This window comes from Meles meles, chromosome 11 (genome assembly GCF_922984935.1).
Source record: "Meles meles chromosome 11, mMelMel3.1 paternal haplotype, whole genome shotgun sequence".
Classification (NCBI taxonomy): domain Eukaryota; kingdom Metazoa; phylum Chordata; class Mammalia; order Carnivora; family Mustelidae; genus Meles; species Meles meles.
This window is the reverse complement of record NC_060076.1, coordinates 8,556,648-8,580,438: the sequence shown is the minus strand read 5'-3', so window position 1 is coordinate 8,580,438 and position 23,791 is coordinate 8,556,648. Positions and strand designations below refer to the sequence as shown.

General features: G+C 50.1%; 1 long non-coding RNA gene across 1 annotated transcript; it reads right to left on the bottom strand.

Moving 5' to 3' along the window:
• Positions 1 to 213: 213 nt before the first annotated feature.
• LOC123952742 lies at positions 214 to 18,371 on the bottom strand. Its single transcript, XR_006820704.1, has 3 exons — positions 18,285 to 18,371; positions 4,577 to 4,758; positions 214 to 317 (listed from the first exon to the last, which is right to left on the bottom strand). It is a non-coding gene; the product is annotated as an uncharacterized LOC123952742 (long non-coding RNA).
• Between the last annotated feature and the right edge of the window lie 5,420 nt (positions 18,372 to 23,791).

Sequence of the window (23,791 nt, the reverse complement as noted above, 5' to 3'; positions counted from 1 at the left end):
AGGATAATTAAGGTATGATGGAATTAGGTGTCGGCTGATTTCTCAGAAAGATGCCATCCTCTAACCTGGTAGGAGATGTGTGCAGGCCCCAAAAGGCAGTAACGTCTGTAATGTCTGCCTTTCTATAGAAAGATCAAAGGTCTTTTGCCCCTTTCAGGATGTTTGTAGAATTTGTTTCCCAATTATCCCACATTTGCGCACTGGGACATCCTAGTTAACTCTTCGATGGCACCTCTGGAATTGGGCCGTAATTGACATCCAGCTGCACCTCCGGACTCCAGGCTGGGGGCCAAGGTTCTGATCTGGATTCTACGCTCCTAGAGGGAAGAGGATGGATGGGAGATAGAAAGGGGATGAAGACAGGTTTGGGAGCCGGCTGTACCCTTCACTCAGTGATGAGGGACTCTCCCCATTTATTCAGGCTTGGCTGAACACTGGCCAACACTCCCCTGCTCTCATTCTGGCGTGAACTGGAGCTGGGATTTTGTCTTTGCAGAATTCGGACATCTCAAGACCAGAGCCGGATTGCCTGCCTCTGAATACCATTCTAGAAAGGAAATACACTGAATGCGTTATTTTCCCACACGGGGATATTTCTTCTGGTCCCAGAAGAGGTTAAAAAAAGAAAAAGCCATCAAATATTTTGAAAACGTGAGAAAAAGCCATCAATAGTTGACATTTTAATTAGGGCAATTTGAAACAATAGGATTCGGATATTGTGCCAAGGTATAAAATCAAATATTAAAAATTTTTAAAGAAAATCTAATATCGCGACTTTTCCTAGCATGTTTATTTTTTAATGTTCCCTCTTTTCCACATCTGTCAGCCTTTCTTGACTCTGCAAATATTTTTTTTTCCTGATTGCTCAGTCCAAATAATTGAACATTTTTGTCTTAGCTTAAGAGAAAGGGAGAAAGAAAAAGACCTCAATCTATTCATGGGCAAATACAATGGCCTTTTGGAAACAATTTTTTGAAAAAAGCCCTCCATGATTTGAAAAATGAAATACCACTGATCCAACGACTCCCATTCCAAGAGCTGCCCCAAGAACCTGTGCTCGTACTTTGCCTTTCTCTTTCCTTCCATTTACCCCTTAAAAGTCCACCTGTGTCCTAGCAAGTTTTAAATCAAGGTGATGAGCTCCCAGAGCAAATCGGGGGAGAAGTTTCCCGGATAGCGGCTGTTTCCCGTATTCTCGAAGAGAAACCAGACAGCACAGAGGCCGCCCGCCAGCATTGCCACATTCTCTACAAGCAACGAACTCAAAAATGCCTCGTTTCAGGGATAAATAATTCTCATTGTGTGGGAGCACCCCCCCTGCAAGCCCCCTACAAAAATATATATATTGAAAGAAAAATAGCACAGGGAAGTGTATTCTCTACCCTTTGCAGTAGTAAAGGGGTGATTGCGGTCTCTGGTGTTTCCAAATGCTAAGAGCAAGCACTTCTAACCCGGGTTCCTGCTGCTGGAGAAGGCCCTGGAAGGTCCTCACCTAAGAGGGGAAACAGGCTCCGGCAGCTAGAGAAGGAGCTCTGGGTAGAGCTGTATTTGTATCTTGCTAAATCTGACAATACAAAGAACAAACAAAAATAAGAGGTACCATTCAACTGGAATTTCAAATAAGGAATAATTGTTTAATATAAATATGTCCCGAATATTGCAGTGGACATGCTTCCACTGAAAAATTACTCCTTGTTCTCTGAAATTCCATTTGAAAGGAGCACCCTGTATTTTATCAGACAGCCCTAGCCCTGAGTCCCAGCTGGGTGGAGGAAGCTGATCGGGGACATGTGAGTTTCCCATCCAGAAGCAGCACTAAGTTCATCACGAAAACACCCCTTTGGGTTGCACCGGGAACGGAGCCTGGCTGCCACCATCCGGCTGTGTGACCCCACGTGCCTGTCCCCCCCTCTCTCGGTACCCTAGTTTTCCCTTTCATGAGCTGGGGGTTGGAGTGAGGTCTGGGGTCTGCAGGAAGGAAGCGATCAGCTCTATGCCAGCCCTCAGCAGGCTTTTTAGGGTCTCACCCAGTCCTCCCTACACCGGCACCCCCCAGGTCAGTGACCCTGCCCCTGATCAGAAGGAGGAAGCACCAAGCTGGGTCAGCCAGTGAGCAGACGGAGCCATTGTCAAGGGCACTAGGGGAATGTGGACACCTAGAAATTTCAGCTGAATGGCTTGAAAGCACCCATGTGTTCATTGCGGGGAGAACCGGGGCTCTGTAGGCCTTCCTAACCCTTTCCAGGTTCATGTCATTTCTTTGGGGAAGCTGTGGGGATAGGGGCATCATGCTGGTCTAGGGGCTTCGACAGCTGAGGGTCTTGACTTCTGGGTCAGGCTGTCTCTGGCCTGCGTGTGTCCATACTCCCAAGACTTGAGGTTCCCCTGACACCTGACTGCTCAGTGAGCTTGGAGAAATGGCCTCAGAGGCTCCTATAGGAGGCTCGGGGTCTCAGAATGCCAGAACTGCCAGGGTGATTCATTCAAATCACATCTGCAGTTTCTCAAGGCTGACCTTCCACATTCTCTCACTCTGGCCCCAGGCCCCAGGCCCAATTAGGAGGTGCCATCCTGTTTCTTCTTACAGCTCCTCAGAGGACTGCTCGCCGCCTTCTGCCCAACTGTTCCCTCAGCTGGTTCTTTCTCCTATCCCCCCTAATTCCCTCCTGCTGCAGAAGCCCTTCTGGTCCTGCTGGGCCTCCGAAGGAGACAAGGAACAGCTGGTCAGCATCTGGTGCTCTCCATTAGCCAGGGCCCCTGCCCCCTGGGCCTTCCGCTCCCCGGGCGGAATAATCCTGCTTCCTCTAACCTTTCGGCTGGGTCCCGCGCTCCGGGGCTTTCATCATGTCCAGTGTGGCTTCTGATGCCCCTCCAAGCTCCCTGGCCCTCCTATGGCTTCGGCTGGGCCTGGCCAGGCTGACCGGCAAGGGCTGGGTCAGGGGGTAAATGACCCCACTCTCCTCCCAGCCCAGAGAAGTGGGGGGTAGGGGCAGCCACGTCTAGGGGAAGGAGGCAGAGGTCAGAGCCGTGCCAGGCTCCCCCGCTGCCAGGGGAGCCAAAGTTTGTCGTCTAGAAACTGGGGACTCTATGACCGCTCTCGAAGGTTTGGTGAGAGGACTCCAGGAGGGGACATGGGTAGCGCTGTCTGCTCCTCTCCCTCTGCTGGGTGACTTTGGGCCACTAACCTCACCTCTTAAACCTGAGCTGCTTCACTTACAAAGGAGTAGTTAGGCAGATTCCCAAGAAGGTGCTGCACCCTGACCCACCACAAGAGCCCCCGAGTATTAGGACAGGCGTTGTCGGTGGGTGCTGTCGGCAACGACAGTATCATCAGTATTGGTCACCCCAGACCAGGAATGGGCACATCCCGGAGGCCCCACTCCGCCTCCCCTCACAGGCCTGGGTTCCGGGGCTGTGAGAGTCTGAGGTCGCCCCCGGCTGGGAAGGAGGGGGTCTGCAAACACAGCGGAGTTAGCTTTTCCGCCTCGGTGCTTCCAGAAAGATTTGAGGAATCTCCCCTTTCCAAAAGCCTCTGGGCCCCCAGTGTGGTGCCCCTACAGGTCTGGAGGGTTGTGGGGGGGGGGTCCCAGGAGGGCTGGCTCTGATAGTCCTCTCTCTTCCCTCCCTTGCTTGGGCAGCTTTCCTGGGGCGAAGTGTGTGTGCCCCGAGCCAGCACGGGCACCGAGCCAGCAAGTCTGTGCAGGTGACCGCCAACACGCAGCATTTCCAGAAGTTGTGGGCCACCGTGCGGGACCTCATGTCTCTCAGAGACCCGCCCCCACGTAAGGGTCCCAGAAATGCCTGCTGTTCAGAGTCCAGAAGCAGCATAAGCTGTCGGATTTCGAACCATGCCCTACCCCCGCCGTCAACCCCACCACCACCCCTGTGGGCCTCGGCGAACCCCCAGCAGCCCAGGGTTTGCTCTCCAGCTCACGTCGAGGTTAGGAAAGAGCCACTGGGAGCGTCCCAGCTTCCCTTGCCACACATCACATCTGCAGGCACATATCTCTACCCAACACAGACCCCACGATTAATTTGGTGATCACAACTTGGAAAGAATCCCAGAGACTAGAGTGATATTTATTAAATGCAAACTTCTAATTACTTCTTGGAATGCTCCTTAAGTAATTTTTTTTTCTAGTGACTAAACTGCAACGTATTTTTCTAGCAATTATTTTTAACATCCCCCAAATTGCCCTGAAGATACGCAAAAACACATTTCGTACGAACCGCACTTAAGAGAGACAAGCTCTCTTTCTCCTCCATCTCAGTTATTAAGAAAATGGGAAGTCAAATTTGTCGACAATCACATTTCCGCAGCAGATCCTAACGGGGGCGACTGCCTCCCCCCACCCCCACACTCCCAGCAACCAAGGAAAGGAAACAGAGAAATAAACCACAGAACACGCCTTCATGGGCTTTGTGTGTTCGCCCTTCCTGCCAAGGTGTGGCCGTTCCAGGGCGAAATTTTCCTGGCGTCAAATGGCAGCGAGGCCCTGGTTTCCCCCCTCTGCCCCCCACCGCCCCCCAGGCTCTGCAAGCGGGTCGGATGGAGTTTAGAGCTGTAGGAACTTACCTGCAGGCGTCCCGAGGGGCAGGCTCGTCCCCGAAGCTGGCCGTGCCAGGGCTGGGCGACAGAAGGTGGAGGTGCGGCGTGCAGAGGCCTTTGTGGACAGGTGCACGGGCCCATCCCTCTCCGAGGCGCTACCTGCGCTTTACTGGACGTTTATTAGAAGCCCACGCAGTATCACGAAGCACCTGCAGGCAGTAAAACCCCTTACATGTGTGAGGCCTTGAGGAAATTAACGGCTCCTCCCTGGGGATGCATATTTTGTGAAGATGTTTATTACAGACGAAGTGCTCCCGGGGTGGAACATTAACAAGTTGTACAGTGATAAAAGGATTTTTATCCTTTCTCGGTGACAGAAGTAGGAAGAAGGCTTTAATGGAATCTATAAAAGGCCCACTTCCTAATGAATTTTCTTAACTCTTTATTAATAGGGTCAGCTGAGTGGAGTCGGGGTCCTCGGACTGCTGGACAGCCGGACGAGGGGGGATGGAGACGAAGCAGGGGCTGGGGTGGGCCTGGAGGCTGGACGGAGAAGGCGCGAGAAGGGTCTGGGTTCAAATTCCAGGCACCAAAGGCCATCTGAGCGTGGGTGGAGAAGGAATGCATTCTGCCCCAGGAAACTCATCTGGAGGCCCCTCCAGGTGATGGGGTGAGTCAGGCCAAAAGGCAGGTTCCAAGCCCCTCTTTTTAACCCCCTGTTCCCCACACCGGCCTGCAGGCCATTACCGAGATGAAAGCCCAGAGAATGCCTTTGGACCATGACTGTGGAATCTAATTGAATTATATGAACGCAGTTAAACGTCTGCTTCAGAGAGGCAGGGCTCACTTTCAAGACTGGATGCTTCAGGAGTTAATGGGCTATTTGAACAATATAGGCCAAGAGCCGAACACAGGTGGGCTGTGTTAATAACTTTATTTAGACCCGCTTTTTTTTTTCCCTTTGAGGCGCACAAGTCTTCCATTAATGCATTCATTAGAGTTTATGGCCGGGCTCTGGTTTTCTCCTAATGACACTGTCCAGACCCGGCTCCCCGGCTAATTGAGGCCAGCTGCCCGGCTGCCCCGCCCCGGCCTTGGGACCCAGTGTGACCAGGATTAGCTGCTGGAGCTGGACCTGGGCCTAGGCAGGTCTGAGGACGATAGCGGTTGAGGGAGGGAGCCCTGCTGCTCCCCTCCAGGAGCTATGGCAGAGGAGGGGTTCAAAGAAGCCGATGTCTTCGGACACCCCCCAGCTCCACCCAGGCATAGAGAAGGACCCCAGTGGGTGAGCCTCCATTCCCACCACCCCGCCCAACCCACGGCCAATGCCACCTCCCCTCCTGCCCCCTCCTGGCCCTCCTCCCCATTGCAGTCACGCTGATGTTCCAAAAGGCCAATCAGATCCCCCTGAGGCCCTGCTGAACAGCCACTGGGGCTCCCCACAGCCCTCAGAGGAAAGTTCAGACTCTGTCTTGGCATCGATGTCCCTTTCATGGCCCGTAGCCTCATCTGCCTGCTCCCTGGCACGATCCTCGGCTTGTTGTGAGCCATCAGCCAGGAATGCCTCCTCCTTACCCCCAGGGGCCCCCCTTCTCTCAAACCTGCCAGAGTCAGTTCAAATGCAGCCTCCTCCAGGAAGCCTTCCTGTTCTGCCTGAATCAGAATCCTATGAACGTGTATATGTCTTATCACCGGCACCCTTCCTCCACTAAACCATGAATCTCTTAAGGGCAGGATCCGAGTCGAGTATTATTATCAAAATAACTATCACACACTAGGGCTCCCACATGTGCACCGCATACTATAGGCCTGGTGCTTTCACAAGCATGTGTTCATTCAGTCTCCAAAGTTTCCTGGAGACACATTAATTGCCCCATTTTACAGATGAAGAGACTGGAGCTCAAAGACAAGAAGTTACTTGCCCAAGGATACCCAGCTCTCCCATTTACCAGACCTCACTCCACCTCCCTGAGACATCGTGGGACTGCAGCAGCAACGGGCTGGAATTGATTGATACTAGCCTGAAAACACTTGCTAATTTTCAGGAATTCATTTTGGGAGCTGGTTGTTAAAATCAGCCACTGTTAGAAATTAAATTCTATAAACTTACTATTAAATAAGCGATATGAACGTCAAAGGTAATAAGTACTCCCAAGTCATCCATTCCTATAAATTTACCTCCTTTTACTCTTACCGATGCTCTTGAGGTTGTCTCTGCCCACTGTCTCTGTGTTATAAAAATGTCATATGATGGTGAGCCACTGCACATCTCTTTCCAGCCCCACTTCTGGTGACATCATGTTGGTAAGTTGAAATCAGTCACAGTCGGAGTAGTTATACCATAGAAATTAGAGAACTCTACATATCGGGGTTGGCTGGTTGGTTCTCCAGAGCACTGGTCGTAAGACCTGTACCAGCATACCCCCAGACTCCAGAGGAGAGTCAATAAAGAGTCTACCTAGAGGGGCACCTGGGTGGCTCAGTGGGTTAAAGCCTCTGCCTTCGGCTCGAGTCATGATCCCAGGATCCTGGGATCGAGCCCCGCATCGGGCTCTCTGCTCATCAGGGAGCCTGCTTCCCCCTCTCTCTCTGTCTGCCCCTCTGCCTACTTGTGATCTCTGTCAAATAAATAATAAAATCTTTAAAAAAAAAAGAATCTACCTAGAGCTCTGAGCACAGGGCCTGGTATACACTTGGCATCCAATTAAAAGCTGCTTTGGAGACTATGAGTGGTGGTTATGCTGGCAAAGCCAGTGAGGTCATCCTCCCTGCGCTCCAACCCCCAAACCTCTGTCCAGTCCAGACGTCTCTCCTGGGCTCCAAACCCACCTGAGCTCAGTTTCCTGGACCTCCCCACCAGCATGCCCAGGAGCCCCTTGGATGGGACACGTCCGAATGGAATCGCTGCCTCACCACTCCTGGGAGCCCCCAGCCCAGCGAGGGCATCTTCGCCCTCCAGCAGCCAGACCATCCATCTGGCCTCCTCTCTGTCTGCCATCCCCACCGCCAGCCCTTCACCACTACTACCTCTTGCCTGCAAGGGGGTAACTAGCCCTCAATGTTTGCCAATCTCACTCCCTCACTCCCTCCAGTCCACACCCTTCCAGTGGACATAAGCCTCATCCTATTACCCTTCCCTGGCTCCCGATCACCTCCAGGAGAAGATCAAGGTCCTCGCTGTCATCGGAGGCTCACCCCAGCCTCCTGCTGCTAACTACTGGTCCTCATTTCCCACCACCTCCTTTGGCGGAGTCCTGCTCCCAGCAATGCCAAACTGCTTGTATTTATTGAGCACATTCCTCTAGATGGCGCTCTGGGGACTGCAGCTACAAGACCGAACAAAGAAAATCCCAGTTCTACTGAAGCTCTCATTCTAGCAGGCAAAAAAAAAAGGTCAAAAGTCATATACATATCATGGGTTATGATATACACGTGTGTGTGTGTAGGTACAGATAAACATACGTGTGCATATATACTATCAGGTGACTTTGTTACCAGGGAGGAAAACAAAGCAGGATAAGGACAGAGAGTAACTGAGGAGGTTGTTTCCTGTAGGAGTAGAGGACAGCCTCACCAACTGGGGACATTTGGGCAGAGACGTGGAAAGTGAAGGTGTGAGTCCATAGAGGGAACAGCCATGCAAAGGCCCTGGGTTAGGAGAGCCGGAGCTGTGCAAGGAATAGCAGTGATGGGAATAGAGTGATCTGGCCAGTTCAGAGAAGCACGGGGGCTTGTTTGTGCCAGGGACTTGGAATCCATCTGGAGTAAGCTCAGAAGCCATTAGCAGATTTTCAACAGGGGTAAGGACAGGATGCACCACCGGGCAAAAACCGCTGTTCCGAGGAGTTGATGGGGGGTGTGCTGGCTCCTCCTTCTGGACCTTGGCTCACGGTATCCTGTTGGCCTGGAACGGCCTGTCCCCAGTTCTGCTTATCAGGTAAGTCTAAATCCATGGCTACCTCCTCCAGGAAGCCTCTCTGATTTCTCTCCCCAGGCTGGGTCAGTTAGGCCTTCCCAGTGTTCCCTGATGTCCATTCATATCCCCCTCACTACAGTTACCCGTGTGTAAGGTCTTTCTGCTCACTTGCTTCCCCAACAGCCAAACAGCAACTTGAGTACAGGGTCTGGGATTCCTTCTCCCAAGGGCCAGCTCATGACCAGGCACAAAGGAGATGCTTAGTGAACATGCGTTGACCTAAACTAAAAGATACGGCAATATTAACAGTGAATGCCTTTCAGTAAGAACTCAAAGAACACCTTTGAAAGGGATGCTTCTACAGGGTGCCAGAGATCTTGCCCTGAACAAAACAAACATGTTCCTACCTTCCAGTCTCCCCCTCTAGGGTCTGGGGAACTTCCAGAAGTCAGGTGTGGCCAGAGTATAAGAGAGGGAGAGGAAATGGGGAGAGGCGATGCAGAGTTAAATCACACTACATCTGGAATGTCAGGCTGAAGAATTTGCACTCTATCCTGTGATCAGGGAAAAGCTGTTGGAAGTGTGTGACCTAGCCTAATTCCAGTTTGGAAAAGAGGACCCTAAAATGGCACCAGGTCCAGATGGCCTTATGAGCGCGCCCAAAGAGGAGATCAGTCGCATGCAATTAATACATTCCAGAGAATAGGAAAAGATGGACAGTTTCCCTTACAATCCCCTGGAGCTAGTATAAGTCTGCCACCATAATCCCACAAAGACAGAGCCGTAAGCCCTTTGAATCCCTCTCTTCTGAAATACTGATGGGCCACCGGAAGTCAAACCCAATGGAAGAGAATCTAGCGGGACACTGAAAGCATAATACACCATTAGACAGCATTTATTCTAGGAATGCGGGTCCAAGAATGCATAGTCACCATGAGGGAAAGCTACTTACACCGCCCACCGCATTCAGTGCCCATTCTCCGTTTAAAAGACTGTGCACGCTTTGTGCCTAAGAATGACGTCAGCGGTACACAGATGAAGCAGCCCAGGCTGCTGACGGGGACAGCTGCGACAGCCACATGCTGCCCGGTCTTCCTGGCTCGGCAGGCTCAGGAGTCCTCCTCCTCCTGTCCTGATAACACAGACATCCACTCACACACCCTTCTCTTCTTGGCCACCCCCAGGGGTTGAAAGCGGTGCTCAGCTCACTAAACCACACCCCGGAGGTTATTCATGATTCCCAGTCCGAGGACAGAAACCACGCCCTCCAAATAATCGTGAAGTCCCAGGGAGCCCAGAGGAAGGAGAAACACCGGGAGAGAAAGTATCTCCATTTTTCAGATGAAGATGCTGTTTGCTTATAAACTCAACACTTAAGTAAAAAATAATAAATACAATTTAATGTATTAATTAAATGGAATTAAACTGAATTTAAATAAAAATCCACACTTAGATAAAAAATTATTAGAGCTAAGAAGAGAATTTGGTGAGATAGCTAGGGGTTAGATAAGTAGAAATAGCTTTCTATATTCCAGTGACAAGCAGTTAGAAAATATAATGAAAAAGATCCCATTTACAAAAGCCATAAAAAGTACCAAAGGCCTACAAATGAACTTAACCAGAAATGTATAGGACCTACACAAATAAACTAAAAAACTTTATTGAGGGACATCACACTCTTCAGTAACTGGATGGGAAGATTGATTACTATGAAATGTTTATTCTCTCTGAAGTAATCTACAAATGTAACCCAAATACAAAAAGAAGTGGAATTTTTATTTTTTAAATAAATAACACTAAAGTTCATCTAGAAATATAGGCGTTTTAGAATTACCAAAAATTTTTTGAAAAGAAAGATTAATGGGGAGAGTTTGCTTATATGATCACAAAACATGTTGTAAAACTATAGTCGGTAAATCAAAGAGACACCGGCAGAAAAAGTGACGAGCAGGCCAACAAGACAGATCCAAAGGCAATGGGAACTAAATACGGCAAAATACAGGATTCGAATCCATAAGGAAATAGTGGAATTTTTAATAAATTAGTAGAAACATTAGGGGAACCCTAGGGGAAAATTAAGTTCGATTCATACCTTACATGAAAATAAATTCCAGATTTATTAAAGATTTAAGCCTTTAGAAGGGAATTTTGAAGAAAATGTTGGTATTTTTATGATCTTGAATGTGCAGAAGATCCTTCTTTTTTTTAAATATTTTATTTATTTATTTGACAGACAGAGATCACAACTAGGCAGAGAGGCAGGCAGAGAGAGAGAGGGAAGCAGGCTCCCTGCTGAGCAGAGAGCCCGAGGCGGGACTTAATCCCAGGACCCTGAGATCATGACCTGAGCCGAAGGCAGAGGCTTAACCCAATGAGCCACCCAGGCGCCCCGCAGAAGATCTTTCTAATATGACTCCAAAGACCAAAAAAAATTTTAATTGTTATATTTAACTACCTAAAAGTATTCCAAATGAGCACAATATAAAAGATACACTCTTATTGGAGGGAAGAGGGACATTTGCTAGAGAGATGACAGAAAGAAGTGAATAACTCCCATAGAAGGATCTCTGACAAATCTAGAAATACCATAGAAACAATTCACAAAAAAAGAAATAAAAATGGCCCGTAGATGTAAGAAAAAGTGCCAGCCTCAACCATGCTCCAAAAAGGGAAGTCACTGTAACATCAAGATAGCACATTTCGCTTATCGGACCATTCAAGATTCAAAAGAGTGGTAATACCCAGTGCTGATGATGGTGCAGGGAAATAGGCAGTCCTGAGTGGCTGGTGGGAAAGCCAACGGATGCAGCCTTCTGGAGAGGGCAACACTCGTTGTTAACAGCCTTCTAGTACTTTCTTTCCTGATAAGTCCCGTGCATAGGAGTTTTCAGTGAAGATGTGAAAAATTGGATACAAATGGAAAGTTTAGAGAAAAGGCTAAATAAATAATTACACACCCATCCTAAGAAGCATTAAAAAGAATGAAGGGGATCTGTGTGTGCTGATGTGGGACCACCTACAAAACCACGGTTAAACACCAAAGGCTAATGCCAAGCAGTATTCATGGATAGAGGGTTTGTATGCATGTACAGGTATGGGAAAATACATGTATTTACATATATAGGCACAGAAATCCTAAAAAGATGCCCTCCCCTTAAATTGTTAACAGTGGATGGTGAAGGGGGATGGGATATAAGCCATTGGTACTTCTGAAATTTTTACCTTGTGATTTTTTAATATAAAAAATAAAACAAGAACGTTAAGTCAAATACGTGTGTGTGTTTCCACATGGGGAAGCTGTCAAAAATTATCAGCGCAAACAGCATGATCCCATCTTTAAAAAAAAGAAAAAAAAAAAAAGGAGTGTGTGTGTGTGTGTGTGTGTGTGTGTGTGTGTGTTGTGTGTATCTGGCTTATTCATTACTTCATCTCACGTTGGGACACAAAACTGGGGCTTAATGATCATTTGCTGAGGGACACCTGGGTGGCTCCGTTAGTTAAGCAACTGACTCTTGATTTTGGCTCAGGTCGTGACCCCAGGTCCTGGGATGGAGCCCCATGTCAGGCTCGCTGCTCAGCGGGGAGAGTCTGCTTCTCCCTCTCCCTCTGCTGCTCCCCCTGCTTGTGCACTTTCTCTCTCTCGCTCTGCCAAATAAATAAATAAAATCTTAAAAAAAAAAAAAAAAAGGGCGCCTGGGTGGCTCAGTGGGTTAAGCCGCTGCCTTCGGCTCAGGTCATGATCTCAGGGTCCTGGGATCGAGTCCCGCATCAGGCTCTCTGCTCAGGAGCGAGCCTGCTTCCCTCTCTCTCACTGCCTGCCTCTCTGTCTGCTTGTGATCTCTCTCTGTCAAGTAAATAAATAAAATCTTTAAAAAAAAAAAAAAAAACAGTTAAGCTACCACGCCCTGGCCCAGCCCAGCGGGCTCTCTGGAGGTGGCCAAGGGCACCTAGAGGTGGCCTAGAGGTGGCCTGGAGGTGGCCTAGAGGTGTCCGAGGACGGGTAGCTCATAGACGAAGGCTGGACGCTACCAGTTTGCTGACATCCCAACATTCAAGGCCTCTGGTGCGGTGGCTTCGGTTTACTACTCCAGAGTCATACAGCACCCCGTCCCTCTTGAACCCCATTCCCCTACGCCCCCACTAAACTTGTCACTCTTCCTGAAATAGGCCCCTCACACCTTCACATGTACAACTTCCCAATCTGGGATGTGGCCCCCACTCTACCTCCTGGCACGCCGTGTGCGAGCGAATCCCGAATGCACACTCAGACACGACCACGGGAAATAGCCCGCAGCCACCCTGTACCCAGAGTCCTGGGGCCTGCAGAGCAGCTCACCTTCCCTGGTCTCCGATCACCCCTCCCAACCCCATTCCGGGCAGATGGCCTGCAGCCCTGAAGCTGGCATGCCACGTCCATCCTGAGACAGGATGCTCAAGAAGAGCACTCTAGAATCTTCCTCTCTTGCCAATGGCCAGGCAGGCTGGCACTATCCTGACCACCCCCTCCGCCCTCACAACTACTGGCCCATAAACGATTCTTACACATTAATAAGCAACAAACACCCCATTAAAAATGTTTATCTTCCCATCGGCGCACTGCGGGTAGAGCGGAGGGCCTTCCCAATCGGCATAGAATCGCCAATGGCTCAGAATCTCATCTTGGAATTGGGGGGGTGCGGCTTCTGGCACTCCTCCCTTGCCCCTCACCCAACCCAACACTTCCCCAAGCTTCTCCAGCTGGGCTCAGCACCTGACGCCCCTGCACACAGGGTCTCATAATCTCCCAAGAGTCCTTGTGTCCTCTTCCCTGCACCGCACTCCCAGCAGGGAAGGGCCGAGCCCTGGATGTCCTAGTGCAGGAGGACTGGAGGAAGTCTGCCATTCGTTGGGAGGGGACACTGAAGGTCCCCGGAGTCTGCATGGGTTCATTCTGGGCACACCAGTTTGCACACCCCATCTCTCACAGTGTCTTTCATTCCCTGTCTTTCCTGAGCTCCCCACTCCCACACCACAACAGGCCTCTGGACTCTGGGGATGGGGGAGGAAAACCAGGTGACACAGGTCCTTGTTCCTGGAGCCTCGGCTCCGAGTCTCCCCAGCCCTCTGGTCTGGATCTCAGGGAGGCTGGTGGCCCCAGGAGCTCTCAGCATGACAGAGGCCAGACCTCAGCAATGGGCGGGGCCAGAGTGGGCACAGGAGCACGGCTGAGAGCGCCTGTGACGCACCCCCACGTCGGAAGAGAGCGGTGAGCTCCTGAGGTGAGCCCGGACCCGATTCCCTCTGTGCCTGCAGTGCCCAACCCCGCTGAACACAGGCCAGGAGAGAGCGAGGATTGCGAGAGCAGGTGCCAAGGCCCGTGCAGAGGGGGTCTTCCAGGATTCTGTCCCGGGTAAAGGCCTGGCCTCTAGACATCAAATTCCACCACTGCCCTTGACTGGCTGCTTCAAGCCAACTCCCGTTCTCTCCAATCTCAGATTCCTCATCCGGTAAATGGGCACAGTGCTCATGCCTCATCACTGGGGTGCTGTGTGGATGAAAGGAGAATGTCCCTGTAAAGATCTCAGCCCAGCAAGTGCTCTGGGTGGGCACTCACCTGGTGATGGGGAGACCTCGCCAGGGCCATCTGGTCCTCTCCTTGGCCCCCCTACCCCAGGCCCTTACCAGCTGGCTGGACTCCAACAAGCTCCTCTTCCCAGGGCAGTCGGGGCTTTAGGCAACAAGTGCCCTTGAATTCCTAGGGCTCAAACATAAGTCCTTGACCATGGGGCCCGCCTAGCCTGTAGCCAGCCCCTCCCACTTGGCTCTGCCTCCAGCCCTGTTATTAGAGATCTCTCATCTCTCTCTCTCTCCATATTTCTATGGGCCTAAACCTGCTCTGGTCTCCATGCTTGAAGGAAAAGTCCTTGAACTCCCTGCACCAGCATCTGGGCCCTCTCATTGCTCACCCCTGCACAGGCAAACTCCTGGGAGGGTCCTCAGCACCCCTGCTCCTCACCTCCATCCAGGCTCTGCCCACCTCCCCTCACCTACCAAAGCCACTCCCCCTTCCACGTGCGTCCCTGTCCTGTCCCAGCTTCCTGACCCAGCCTTCCTTTGAGACAATTCCTTCTCTTGGCTTCTCTCCCTCCACGCCCTGCGCCCTCCCCCATCAACTCTGATCATCACATATGACATCCATTTTGTTTCTTGCTGAATCCTGAGCTCCTAGAACAGTGCGTTAGCCACAACGAATGAATAAGCAGAGAGAAGCCAGAGCCCAGCAGAAGGGCTGCAAAGACAGAGCCCGAAAGCAAAGGCCATTGTGGTGGGCAGGTGGGCGTCACTATGCAGATAGGGACCCACAGGCGGCTGGAGAGGCTGGTGACTGAAGGTAAGGACCACGGAGCCCAGCATGCTGGATTCCAATCCTGGCCCTGCCTCTACTTCCTCATCTGTAAAGTGGGGCCCATAACCCCCACTCAGAAGGTATCTGGGGGAATTAAGCAAGCATACGATGCCAGCCCGCTGTCTGGTTCTTGCTTTAGCCACCTGAGATCATCTCCTTCTCACCACAAGCCTGGAAGCAGGTCAGTTTACTGTCCCCATTTTTCAGATGAAGAAGCGAGGCCAGAGAGCTTAGGTGGTTTGCCCAGGGACACAGGATTCGAGGGTGATGGGAAGGGATTTGAATCCAAATGGTCTGATCCCAGAGCCAGTGCTCTCAAACATAGCCCAGCAGCCTAGCACATCACGGGTGCTCCGGTAGCAAAGGTACCCACCCAGCTGGGGCTTATTCTCTGGGGTTGCCCGGAGGTGAAGTCAGTAAGGAAGCTTTGGTGAAGGCTTTACCTGGAAAGAAAGGACATAAGAGGCCAGATGAGAAAGGACAGAGAACCTCAGCCTTTAGTCTGGAAATCTGAATGTAAGCCAGTGGCCATAGGGAGCCAGAGCAGGTTCTTGAGTGAGGGGAGCCCTCCAGCAGCAGTAGACAGGGGTGGGTGGAAGACCATGGAGCCGAAGTTGATACTCTAAGAGGACAAGGATCAGGCCTGGCTCATTCAACCACTCAGGCCTCTGCACCTGGCTTAGTGCCCAGCACACAGTAGGTGTACTATTGATGGATGAATGAATGACAGAATGCCTGAGCTGCCGCATTAAAATGGATTACACCTGGGCGCCTGGGTGGCTCAGTGGGTTAAGCCGCTGCCTTCGGCTCAGGTCATGATCTCAGGGTCCTGGGATCGAGTCCCGCATCGGGCTCTCTGCTCAGCAGCGAGCCTGCTTCCCTCTCTCTCTCTCTGCCTGCCTCTCTGTCTACTTGTGATCTCTCTCTGTCAAATAAATAAATAAAATCTTTTTAAAAAAATGGATTACACCTGCAACACGACAGGTCCTATTCTGGAAACTGCTCTACAGACAAACGACCCAATGACGCGTGTACAAGGTTCTCCTACGCAGCTTAGTTAATAAAAACAAAAGATAGAGCACAATCAAAATGTCCATCACAGCAGGCCATCTGCTCAGGGGACTACAATGCAGCTGTAAAAAGCACACCCTTCCACAGCGACATGGAAAGATCTCCCGCATCCAGTAAGTGGGAAGAGCAGGGTAGAGATCACAGCAGTTTGGTTATGCTCACATCTTGTGATCTTAGCAAACGTCCATGTGCATAAAGAGGCTGGAGAAGAGCACCCAGAAGCTGACAGCAGTGGCTGTCTGTGGCAGGGGGAGGCAGAAAAAGGAGGCTTCACCCTTTTTTTTAAAGATTTTATTTGTTTATTTGACAGACAAAGATCACAAGTAGGCAGAGAGGCAGGCAGAGAGAGGGGAGGAAGCAGGCTCCCTGCAGAGCGGAGAGCCCGATGTGGGGCTCGATCCCAGGACCCTGGGATCATGACTTGAGCCACAGGCAGAGGCTTAACCCACTGAGCCACCCAGGTGCCCCCTGGGCTTCACCCTTCTGTCTACAAATAATTTTGAGCTGCATGGATTGTTGCATATCAAAATAATTATATTTAAAATATTTCATAATGGGTTCCAGGGTGAGGCAGGGTCCAGGGAGAAGAAGGTGAAGAGAAAGACTCGACTCAGCCCTGCCATCTGGCCTTGGGGAGCCAAAGCTGGGGCTGAGAGGTCACCCCTCAGGCCCTACTGGGGGGTGGTGGGGTGGGGGCAGGAGGTGAAGAACTGGCAGGGGTCACACCTCTTCTCCCACTGGGCAGCCTACATCCCTGACAGGTTTCCCTGATGTGCAGGGGAGGAAACCAAGGCACAGAGGAGGCAAGTCATTTGCCTGCCAGGTCACTGGCCTAGTAATAAGGTAAAAAGGGTATAGGAACTCCTGCCCTCGGGTGGCCTGGATGGCTCAGTCAGTTAAACATCTGCCTTCGGCTCAGGTCATGATCTCCGGATTGAGCCCCGCATCAGGCTCTCTGCTCGGTGGGGAGCCTGCTTCTCCCTCTGCCCACCGCTCTGCCTGCTTGTGCTCTCTCTCTCCCTCTACCAAATAAAATCTTAAAAATAAAAAAAATTTTAAAACTCCTGCACCAAGCTCAGGCTCGTTCATCTGCGTCACTCATTCATTCAGTCCGACAGTCATCAGATAACCCTTCAGCCAGCGAAGCCTGGGAGGTAGGAGGGGATCAGCACCGCTAGGATGCAGGTCTTAGTGCCTGGCCTCACCCCTCCCCTCTTGATTCAATCTCCAAGCAGAGCCAGGGACCTGCCCGTTCCGTGAGGACCCAAAACTGGACACCCCAGGCTCAGTGCGGGTGCACTAGGCAAGCAGCTGGAGAAAAGGCAGACCTGGGGGGCTGGATTGGGGGGGTAGGTGTGAAGGCGGGGCCGAGGGCTCAGAGCCCTGAACAGAGCAACCCACCCATGTGCCCCACAGGAGGAAGGGGCACAGAGCAGGGAAGGCGCGGGTGGGGGTGGAGGGTGGCGGCAGCTGCTGTCCCTCTCCGGCTGGGCGATGGGCAGGGCCGATAGCGGCGACGTTGGGTCAGCTGAGGGGGCTCACTTCGTCCCCCCCACCCAACGTTCTTTATCAGCACGATGCGCCGTTGCCAGGGAGCCTGCCTCAGGCCCTGCTCCAGCCGTTGCTGGGAGGATTATCAGAAAGATTTGAGGCTTTTTAATTAAATCTGAGCCAAATGCAATCCTGTACCCGCCGCTCAGAGAAGCCCATTCAGTATCCTGTTGACGTCTCTGATAGCTTTGTGTCGCAGACCCTGCTATCAAGCCAGCTATCTGGCGGCAAGGCAGGCGCCCCGTCCCCAGCCTGACAGCAGCGGGCACCTGGAGAGGAAACGCAGGGAAGGCCCCCTCTGTCTGCCAGCTCCCAGCCTCCAGAGAACCTGCCCGGAGCCAGGCAAGAAACCAGGCCTCCCTGACCCCTCCACCTACTGGCCTTCAAAGCCATCTCCCCGGGGCCGCCGTGCCCCAGCCCACACCTCCTGAGCTTTCAACCCATGCTAGGTGTGGTGCCCAGCTTGTGGATTCCTCGGGCTGCAACCCAAAAGGAAGTTTCTGTTATCATTTCCATTTTACAGAAGAGAAAACAGAGCCCAGAAGGGGAAGTCGCTCACCCAGGTCCCCACAGCTAGGAATGGGCAGAACCAGGATTCGAACTTGGATCCTTCAGACTCTAGAGTCTCCACTCAGCGGCTGCATCTACAGCTTTGAGTGGCCAGCCTGGGCCTCCCCAGTCCTCCCAGCCTCCCTTTCGCCAAGGCCTCCTGGGATCCTTCCAGCAGCTCTCCCCAGCAGCAGTCAGGCCACCAACAATACTAAGAGCTGACTCTTCCTGAGTGCCCACCGTGTGCCTCCTTCGGGACTCACCCAGCCCCAGGGGGCAGATGCAGGTTCTGCGCCATTTCTTGTTGGAAGAGTGGGTCCCTCGTCTGGACCACAAAGCCAGGGAGAGTCCCACGCGGGGCTTCCTCGTGAAAGCTGGCCATCCCAGCCTGGCTCTTCCCCAGAGGAGGCGAGTGCCGGCCTGGCACAGCCAGGGAACAGGAGGCGAGTCGGGGTCAGGGCTCAGAGTCGGTTCACCCTGTGGCCAAAGAACAAAATTAACTCGATAAATAATGTGGGCGTGTGGGGGTGGGGGTGTTCTTTTTAGAAAACGCACCAGCTCCTGGCACCCACGCCTGTGCGTTGACTTTATAGAGCTAAGTTGTAATTGCGGGCCCCACACCCTGGCCGTAGCCGCCCTGCAGAGGAGGACGCGTGTTCTTTTTAATTAAATCTGTCTGTTATCTCAGTGTATTGTTGGATGAAGGGAGGCCCATTAGTGGCGCGTGGGTTGCTGGGAAACCGCTTGCTGCATCGAACACAGTCCCCGCAAAATCCCCCACGGGGCCACAACTGCTGACCTCTCTCCCCTGTCCACACTGGATTACCAGGGAGCAGCTCTGGACAGAGCCCTCTCACACGCAGCTCTAGTAAGCTCCACATAGGCACCTGCCACCCAGAGCTCTTACTGGACCGGGGAGCCCCTCACACCAGGAACTGGAAGGAGCTGGGCTCTGGGGTCAGAGAAACCTGGGCTGAATCCTGGCGTGGCCACTTGTTTGCCGTGTGACTCTGGGATGGTAGTTTCACAGCTTTGGGTAATGGTGATGATGGGCAGCTTGTGTTTCCTGGACCATCCTGGTAGGTAATCTGCAAGCTTTTCGTGCACAGTGCTAGTGACCTCACACAACACCCCAGGAAGTAGGGACTGTTGTTATCCCATTATACATAACAGGGAAACTGAAGCTCGGAATCTAACTACTGTGGCCCACAGTATTATATTATATCTAATTCTATTCTATTCTATTCTATTCTATTATGGCTGAGCTAGGATTTGGATGGAACATGCCTCAGTTTCTTCACATGGAAGATAAAGATAATAATCCTCAACTGGGAATGGGGGCATTAAGTAGGAGAGTCAAGGACATGGAGTAAGTTTCAATAAATGATGGCTGTTTTAATGGCTATGGTCGCCAAACTGTGGAAAGAACCAAGATGCCCTTCAACGGATGAATGGATAAGGAAGATGTGGTCCATATACACAATGGAGTATTATGCCTCCATCAGAAAGGACGAATACCCAACTTTTGTAGCAACATGGACGGGACTGGAAGAGATTATGCTGAGCGAAATAAGTCAAGCAGAGAGAGTCAAGTATCATATGGTCTCACTTATTTGTGGAGCATAACAAATAACATGGAGGACATGGGGAGATGGAGAGGAGAGGGAGTTGAGGGAAACTGGAAGGGGAGATGAACCATGAGAGACTATGGACTCTGAAAAACAACGAGAGGGTTTTGAAGGGGCAGGGGTGGGGGGGTGGGGTGGGAGGTTGAGGAACCAGGTGGTGGGTAATAGGGAGGGCACATACTGCATGGAGCACTGGGTGTGATGCCAAAACAATGAACACTGTTATGCTGTAAATAAACAAATAAAAAAAAATGATGGCTGTTTTCATTTGACCTTTATAATTTAAGTATATGAGTTGGCTATTGGCCCCATTTTTCAAATGGGAAATTGAGGCTCTGGTCCCTGTAGTCCCTTGTACACACTCCCCTAACATCACCCCACACCTGGACATCCCAGCAGTCTCCTTGTTGGGTTTCCTGTCCTGATCTCATGACTTTCAATCCTGTCTCCTCTGGGCACCCAAAGCTCTCTCTCATTCTACCATCAAAATAATGTATAGCTTAGCTTTACTTAATTATAAAATAAAATCAGGATAAATATGTATAAAAGAAAAGTATAAAAAGAAAATTTAAATCACATGGAATCCCATATTGTTATCTACTTGGGTTAACTTCTTCTGTCTGTCATTTTACTATTTGCTCATTCATTCATTCTTTAGTGAGCTCTACTCTGTGCCAAGCCTTGTGCATGGTACTGGGAAAAAAGTGGTGAATAAGACTGACCTGGTCCCTACCTTCAATGAGCCCAACACAATGGGAAGAGATGGATATTAAACAGCCAAGCACATCTATAATATTGAATTTCAAGTGTAAAATGTGCTGTACCACATATTTAAAGGACCATACACCGTAGACAAATGGAATTTATTCCCGGAATGCAAGGGTGGTTTGATTGAAAACTGATCAATGTAATGTGCCCCATTAACATAATGAAGGGGGAAAACACACATGATCATCTCAGTTGATGCAGAAACAGCATTCAACAAAATTCAACACACCTCCATGATTTAAAAAAAAAAACAACACTCAAAAAACTAGGAATAGAAGGAAACGACCTCAATATAATAGAAGCCAAATATGAAGAACCCACAGCAAACATCATACCCAATGGTGAAAAACTGAAAGCTTTTCCCTAAGAGTAAAAACAAGGCAAGGAGGCTTGCTTTTGCCATTTCCATTCAAGATAGTACTGGGCATGCTAGTCAGAGCAATTAGACAAGAAAAAGGACTAACAGACATCCAAACTAGAAGGGAATAAGTAAAACTATCCGTGCTCACAGGTGATATGATCTTATATGTTGAAAACCCTGAAATTATACATGTGCACAGGCAAAACATAGTTAGAATTAATAAATTCAGCAAAGGAGGAAACAAAGTCAACACACAAAAATCAGTTGCATTTCTGTAAACCACAGAAATGAACAATCCAAAAAGGAAATTAAGAAAACAATTCCATTTATTAAAGCATTAATAAAAGAATAAAATACTTAGGAATTAACTGAGAGGGTAAAAGATTTGTATGATAAAAATTACAAAACATTGGGGCACCTGAGTGGCTCAGTGATTTAAGCCTCTGCCTTCGGCTCAGGTCATGATCTCAGGGTCCTGGGATCGAGCCCCGCATCAGGCTCTCTGTTCAGTGAGGAGCCTGTTTCTCCCTCTCTCTCTGCCTGCCTCTCTGCCTACTTGTGACCTCTCTCTCTGTCAAATAAATAAATATTTTTTTAAAAATTACAAAACATTTCTAAAAAGAAATTAAAGATGAAAATAAATGGAAAGATATCTCATGTTCATGGATAGGATAGTTAATATTTTTAAGATAACAATAGGGTGCCTGGGTGGCTTAGTCGTTAAGCATCTGCCTTCGCCTCAGGTCATGATCCCAGGGTCCTGGGATCGAGCGCCACATCATGCTCTCTGCTTAGCAGGAAGCCTGCTTTTCCCTCTCCCACTTTCCCTGCTTGTGTTCCCTCTCTCCCTGTCTCTCTATCAAATAAATAAATAAAATCTTAAAAAAATAAGATATCAATACTACCCAAGACAATCTACATACTTAATGTAATCTCAACAACTTTTTTCCAGACATAGAAAAACTTATCCCCAAAACTCAAGTTCATATAGAATCTCCAAGGACCTCAAATAGCCAAAACAACCCTGAAAAAGAAGAACAAAGTTAGATTCACACTTCCTGATTTCAAAATTTACTATAAAGCTACATTAATCAAAACAGTGGGGTACTGGCATGAAGACAGATATATAAGGCAATGGGATAGAATAGAAGATCCAGAAATAAGTCCTCATGTGTATGGTCAAATGATTTTCAGCAAAAATGCTAAGACTAGTCAATGGGGAAAAGACAGTCTTTTCAACAGATGATGTGAAGAAAACTGGGTATCTGCATGCAAAAGAATGAAGTTGGACCATACGATCCAGTGATTCCACCTCTGAGAATATACTCAAAAGAATTCAAAGCAGAGAGGCAAAGTACAATAGGAGAAGAAGACATAAACTTTAATGTTATTTTACACCACTTTTGAATTGTGTTACACATGCCTTTTACAACCTTGAATTTAAAAAAAAAATAGATCACAACCAAGAAATAAGGAACGTATTTTTTGAATATTATAATTTAAAAGTTTCCCCTTGGGACAAATCTTTGCTATCTGCTCATCTGGATTGAAATCCTAAAAACCATCACTTCTGGCTGTGTGACCTTAGCAAGTGGCCTCACCCTCTCTGAGCCCCAGGTTCTTCATCTACACTATTCAGATGGGAACAACTCTGTGAGAAATGAGAACAATATGCATTAACTGCCCAGCATATAATAGGTGTTCAGCTCTTCCCACCTGAACTTGACCAGAGTCCTCACATTCAGCTCAGCCTCAGCATCCTCACTCCCTGACCACACTGGGACCACCTCCAGCCCAGGCCTCAGCCAAGACCTTTCCCTCTGGGGGTGACCCTGAACGTATCTGCCCCCGGTGTGGCTAGGAAGTCCCCTCTACATGGGACAGAAGACTGGAAATGGTGGCCCCAAGGAGCGAGGTCCCCCTCTGGAGCTGGAGTCCTGCAGCCTCCGTCCATCCCCTGCCAGCCAACCAGCGCATCTGACGCCCATGTGTGTGCTCCTCCGACCACAGGTTTGGGTTCCGTGTTTTATGACTTTCTAATCCTTACTTGGCAGAAAGGAAGTGGTGGGTCCGCCGGGCCGCGCAGAGAGTGGCCAGAGGATCTGCAAACGAAAGATTCATGGACCATCAAATGGGACTTGTGCCTCTGAGGCTGCCCCAGTCCTTCACATGGACATAAATCACCACCAGGGAAGGAAGATAAAAGGTGCCGGGATGCAGGGTCTGTCTTATGAGAAGCAATGTGCTGAGGGAGACTTCTTCCCTGAGCTCCTGCAGAGCCGGGCTGGTGATGTCCCAGGGGCTCCTGAGACCTGGTCCTCACACACCAGCCTCAGACCCAAAAGACACGCAGCCTGTACAGGCACATAGGACCTGCTACTTAGAAGGGCCCCAGGCTTAGCTTCATGTTGTGCTGTTGCTGCCCTGAAATCTATAATAACTTTTGAGCAGAGGGTCCCACATCTTCATTTTGTGCTGGGTTCTGAAAATCACGTATCCAGCTGTACCTGGCCAGGATGGCTTTGGGCACTTGCTGCTGGACGTTTATCTGGCTCAGCTTGCACACCTCCAGAGACAAGGTGGCTCTTGCTCCTGGGGTGGCCCCCAAGTCTGCTAACAGGCAACTGCAGCTCAGAGATCTTATCGCACAGTGGTTGCAGGAACGATCCCATTCTCACACTTCTGGCTCTCCACTGGCTGTGTGACCCGGGGCATCTCAGTTTCCTTGTCTGCAGAATGAGGTTAATAACAGGGCTACTGGGAGGGTCCGGTGAGATGAGGCATATATGATGCCTGGCACATAGCAGTTCCGTACTTAATCAGTGATAGCCGTTATTGCCGTTATTATACGTTATTGGAAAAGACCTCTTTCTATTGGGTTGGGATCTGCAGGCCTGAAGAGTGGTTAGGGGGAGGAGGTAGAAGACAGTACGTGCAACACACACGCATACACACAAGTACCCACGCTCTGAAGTCAAACCTGGGAACTTCACCTGGGCTCCACCCATCAGGT